This window comes from Scomber japonicus, chromosome 21 (genome assembly GCF_027409825.1).
Source record: "Scomber japonicus isolate fScoJap1 chromosome 21, fScoJap1.pri, whole genome shotgun sequence".
Lineage (NCBI taxonomy): Eukaryota > Metazoa > Chordata > Actinopteri > Scombriformes > Scombridae > Scomber > Scomber japonicus.
Window position 1 is genome coordinate 16141086 of NC_070598.1, and position 6291 is coordinate 16147376.

Sequence of the window (6291 nt, forward strand, 5' to 3'; positions counted from 1 at the left end):
CAACACATCAGATTGAACAAATATAAAATGACTATTTTGTTTTGCCTGTGACACTTATGCGTGTATTACGGTTTGATTTTATTGATTACGACACTACAGGTGAATTACTCATTTTATGATGCGCAGAAAGAAGAGTCTGTGCGCATTCCGAGAAATGTAGGAATAGGGAAAACATACTTTCTACGAGGTTTGGAACTATTTACGAATATGAATGAAACATTTGATCTTTCTGGATAACGCTTTTTATCAATAATGTGCACGAGGAAGCAGAAGAAGAAGGGAAAAAAACACCTGAGAGAGAGAGTCGAATCACCAAATCCGTCTTGTGCCGCGCATAAAGACGGGCCTGCACAAAGAGCAGATTTTATACGTAACATAATTTCAGTACAAAGGGACAAAACGCATTCACACACATGTGAGTAATTTACGCTTCACATGGATGTGCAGTTTTGTCTTTTTTTATGTCGTGGCCTATAATAATACACTGTTTTTTTTCTGGAAGTGAGGAGATTGTATCTGCTGTTGAATATATGGTACTTATAAACATCCAAGCTTAAAAATCAAAGCCACAATGCATCACAGTAATCCAGCACATGTTGGAAAGTCATCACTGCCCTTTCGGGACCGCTGAGGCCCCGTGTGGGTTCAATAGAGCCAAACTGCAAAATCCAATACAGGGTCACACAACCCCCTCTCTATTCAAAGCTCCATTCACTGGCGTTTACATTTAGTGTCCTTACAAAGTGCATCGGTCTGTTGGCCCTATATCCTTTCAATGCAAACCGTTTACTGTGTGTTTTCTCCCGCTTTCTTAATAGTGGCTTTTGGGCAAGAGGAAGACTTTACACAGTCTCAATCGGGGAGAAAATCAAGAGATCTTGTTCGCCTTCATGGAAAAAATCGAAGCTGGGGGTGAATTGAACTGCATGAGCCGGGGCTTGGGATGTGATGATAAGGCTGCTGCTGGCAAGTGAACTACTAGGTCTACTTTGCAGCCACATTGACTGGACTGCACCCATACCAACTGGATCCTTAAGAAGCCAAGAGATCCGAGCCCGACCCGACCCGAGGCTGTTTATTCTGGGTTTAGAGAGGTCTCTGACAAAGGGGGTGGGTGGGTCGAGGTGAGGAACAGAGGCGTCACTTTTCACCCGGATCCAAGGCTCCTGCTGCTGCTGCTACTGCTGCAGCTGCCCCCCTGTCCTCCAGGGGGGTTTTCTGGTCTGTCAGCCTTGGGAGGCGTCGCTCACAGACGGCTTGGAGAGTCGAGTCTACCCGCTGCTGCAGGATGCGCAAAAAGTCCACCACGGCCGTGCGTCGAGCTTCCCAAAGGAGTGGACCTATTCCTCTTTTAAGACTTTATACATCTAAACGGAGGACTATTGTAGCCATAAATCGTGATTTTTTTCTTTTCTTTTTAAACGAGCATCATTATTTCGGTGAAAGGATGTATTTCTTTTACACGTTCTAGTCATTAAATTTGTGCGCGTTGTTGACATTTTCAGCAAAGTTGCGTTTGTCATTTTATTTGTTTTCAATAAGAAAAGGAGAAAGTACAAAGCGGATTTAGGGGACTGATATAGGCTACCGCTTATCTTAACCTCCTGCGTTTTTGTAAATCCCCCCGGTCTCCACCCTCCCTCTCTCCCTACAGACGATGCTCTTTCTCCGGAGGACCGCTTTACAAAAGACGGCGTTAACTAATATTTCGGCCCATTTCCATATCAGCAGCATCCTCAATTAATTATAGATTTTTATCTGTAAACTCACGCTCCGGTGTGTCTGTGTGTGTATGTGTGTGTGTGTGTGTGTGTGTGTGTGTGTGTGTGTATGTGTGTGTGTGTGTGTGTGTGTGTATGCGTGTGCGTGCGTGCGTGCGTGCGCGAGCGAGAGAGTGTGCGTTTATTTTCTGTGTAGTAGAGCAAATAAATTAAAAATTTCTTCGTGGCATCACCAGAAACATAGACCAGGGTGACTGAAATTAAACTCTTTCAATTGTGGTGTAATTATAAAACAGTAAAAGCGTTGTGTTTGTTTTATTTTTATTTTCTAATGCTTCTATTGACAAATGAAAGGTTGCACTGAACTCTCGTGGCGATCTTATCGTAGATCAATAACTTTGAATCGTCCGGAGATATAAGCTTGAGACGCCGGAAGATGCCATAGGATGAGACCATTGTTGGTCCATCAATATATTCTCTAGTGACAAATTGAAAACCTGCATTGATGTTTCGCTTGATTTTTATTTGTTAGATTTTTTTAAAAGAATGTTATTTTCTCTCTGTCTCATTCTTGTCTCCTGATGTCGAATACAAACAGTCACCTGGTCAGTGTTTACTAGATGTGCATACAGACTTCCACCTTGTTTGTCCTATGCGTCGGCGCCCTCATGGGGTTGCATAGCTGACCCCTCAGCCTCACCAGGACACACAGAAACACGCAAAAGCCCACAGCTCTGACCCGCAGCCTGCCACAGTGACCCACTGGCCAACTCTCGTCCAGCAAACACACGCACAAACAAGCGTTAAAAAGGCCCACATAACACACAATAACAAGTGAGGTGTAACTCTTTCAAATCATGACACCAATACGAGGTTTAGCAACTCATTGTACAATAATTAAGCCAAATTAAAAAGCACTCAAAAATCCCTCTTTAAAAATATGTGCAATAATTCAAACTGTATTAACCACGATGAAGGCAAATTGTGACAGAGAAATCCTCTTAAATCTGAAGTCACTCGCAAGTTGTCACCTGCGTAAAATTTAGGTGCAGAGTTGAAAAATCAATTAATTCTAAATAAATCAAATAGACTGAATTACTCCTGCGATTTTAGCTAAAATAACGTCTTGGAAAAATGTTTCTTCAACTTGTTTGCTGACCAAACACTCCACAGAGAACAAGTCAAAAGCAATTTACTCCTTAGCAATAAAAAAAAAGAGGAAAACGTTGCAAAAGCAGTCAAACAAAATGAAGTTTTTGACCATATATGCTCAACATAAACTCTCTCGACGTCCTCAGACTTAAACCTAAAGCCATCCAACAACGCTCCATAAATATGCAATCGTTATAAAAACTTCAAATTTACCTCTTCTTACCTCTTTTAAATCCCCCAAAAGCATAAAGCATAGTAAAGCCATTGAAAGAGAAGATAAATAAAAATGTAGACTCTTGGTACCTTTGGTATAAAGCATTCCGTTTTTCTTCTTTTCTGTCTTTCTCTTGCTCAGTAGCGATCCGATAATAGCATATGGAAAGTGTTTTCAAAATGCCCAGATTTGGCACATTGTCATTGAAAAGAGAGGAGCGCAGTGATGCGGTGCTACAACAGGGGAAATGAGTTGCGGATTGGACGCAGCCCGCCTCGGTGCGGACTTATCCCACTTTAATTTAATATTCCGCAATCACACACACTAGTGATGGCATATAGGCTAATTCAAGGAGAAATTCAGAGGGAAGGAAATGCTTTTGTGTGAGTGTGTGTGTGTGTGTGTGTGTGTGTTTTTTTTTTACACCACTTTATTTGATTAAGGAGAGAGGCAGCACAATATTGTGTATTATCTTTTTCACCCTGTTTCCTTTTTCTCTGACTCCCCCCCCCCCCTCTTCCCCAGTCAGATTTTATATTTTTTTTATACATGAAACAATGGATATTTATTTGTTTGTATTTAGATCATTTATTTAAAAATCAACACTCAGACTTCTCTGCGCATCGGTGTCACACTGGAATCATCCCTAACATAAAATCGAGACCCATAAACGCTTGTTTGTAAAACACTGAACCCAAAATCAATGTATTGGGACATTTCAATCGATTATATAAACGAAAATCCATACGCAACATGAGACCGGTATCAGCCCACTCTCCCGCTCCCTTTTAAAGAGAGAGAGACAGAGGGAGGGAGAGAGGGAGAGAGAGAGAGAGAGAGGGAGAGAGAAAGGGGAAAAAAAGCAGAGAAGAGAAAAAAAGGAGAGCTTGTAGTGCCTGGGCTAAAAACAAAGACTGTCAATGCAGCCCTTTGCTTCAGTCATTTGGATCAAGGCTTCTCTAACATTTCAAGTCAAGTAGCCTACCCCCAAATGGACACACCTCAAGCAAAGGGTCCCCGTTCATTTAATTTGATTTTGCCCCTTAGACTCCCAATATTCATTTTCTGTGTTATTGATTAAGAATTAAATTGTGAACCTGCTGTAAGTGTGGCGCTAATGGTGATACAAGTGAAACCTTTGTATGGACACATGTTCTCTAATTGGAATAATTTCATGTTAATGAAATCACAGTGAAATTAAACAATTCCTCATTCTGCCTGGGGGGGACCCCCTGCGTGGCCTTGGCGGACCTTTGAGGATTCTTGAACCCCACTTTTGCGAACCACTGACTTAGATGTCAAAGTGCTTCCAGATGCACAATGATAGTGCGATTCCTGATGACAACAATTAGACAGAAAAATGCCCTAATCAAACGGGGCCACACGGGATTACGTTGCATTTCAAGGGTCAAGGGGAACCGTTTCGGCACCCCCCGACCCGTCCCCTCCCTCCACCCGTCTGTTTCCACACCAAATATCACATTTCAGCATCACAAGCAACAATCAACCACTTCAGGCACTATAATCAGGTATGCAAATTTAAGGGAAGCCATGGACACGATGGCCGGTGCGCACTGTCAGATGAGCTGCTGCATAAACTGTGCATTAATATGCAACATGATATGGAGAGGGGTAAGAAAGAGGGGAACGGGGACAGGCGGTGGGGTAAAATAAGGAGGTGCCAATCATGTAAAATTTACATGGGACCACAGCTGTTATGGCTCTCGAGGAGGGGGGAAAGGTGGGGTGGAATTGGAGGGGGGGTGGGTGTGAGATTAGGAGACAGGGGGCGAAGGAGGAAGGGGTGGAGGTACAGGGTGGTAGGTCCGTGCAGCCGCCGGTGCCACTCTGTTTATTTGATAAGCCCCTGACTGTAAAGTCTTTACCCAGATGCAGGCGGGGCAGGGTCTGGCGTGATACTGAAGAAGAACAAGTGTTGTGGCAAAGAAATAGAGGAGAAGTAGAAGAAGATCAGAAACAAGAGAAGGAGGAGAAGGGTGACTTGGTAGACGTTGCCGCCCGCATTTCGGGTCGCTCAGCAGAGGAAATCAACACTTAGAAGTGCACACACACACACACACACACACACACAGAGAGAGAGAGAGAAACGTACACGTGTGCGTGCTCTCTCACACAACACACACCACCAACACCACTGCTGTTTCCATTCAGTCTCACCTCGCCTTGCTGCCCTCCTCCCACTTGGCCTTTTGCTCCTCCGATCTTTTTCATTGTTGATCCCGCTTTAATAGACACGCGTCCAGTGAGTGTCCTCCATATATGGTCAGGGGGAATAAAAAGCCCCCCAAAACGGCCTCCTTGTGATGCCCCCTAACACACAACACACATACCGGCCTCCAGCCCCGTTCCACTGCAATTTCTATTGATTATCACTCAGATCCACATGCACTTGTGACACGTAACGCTGCCGTCGATGGGAACAATAGCACCTGTGTGATCTGCGTCAAAGAAAAAGGAATAATTTGATAACTGCCAAAATGCTGATGGAAATAACTCCAATTACTCTCAATTAGTAATTTGCCGATTATTTGCATATTTGAATATTGACAATTACGGCAGGAATAAGTAACAAATAAATCAAATATATTAGGTTATATGAATACAACTTTTATGTTAATATATTTTGAATACATTCATTGCATAATAATAATAATAATAATAATAAAAATAATGATAATAAAAATAATAATCATCATCATACATGACTGTCCACGCTGTTGTAAAGCAATACAGTAGACAGCGATAAAAATGATATTTGAAACACACCAGAAGTCCTGTTATTTAATGGCGAAAGTAAGACTGCTATATGTTGTCACATGGCTTATTAGAGTGCTTTTTTTCATGACAACCCAGGAGCTTGAACATGTCAATTTAGTGGTCCGAGAGGTCCTTTTAGATCTCCAGGAGCCCCCTCTCCCTCTCTCTGGGGGACTGTCACCCCTCCACCTTCCCACCCCATCATCCATTCATCCATGCCCCCCTCTCTCTCCTCTCCTCTGACACTCAGTGGGCCATCCCAACACGGCAAATAACCCGGTCAGTACCGAGAAGTCAGTTCTATGGCAACAGATTGACATCTCGACATCCAAGGGGAAAAACGTCAGAGGCATCTCATAGCCAGGGCTGAGCTCAGAATGTAATAGGTTATCAATGCCTTTAAAGTAATATCACTATAGTGTTCTT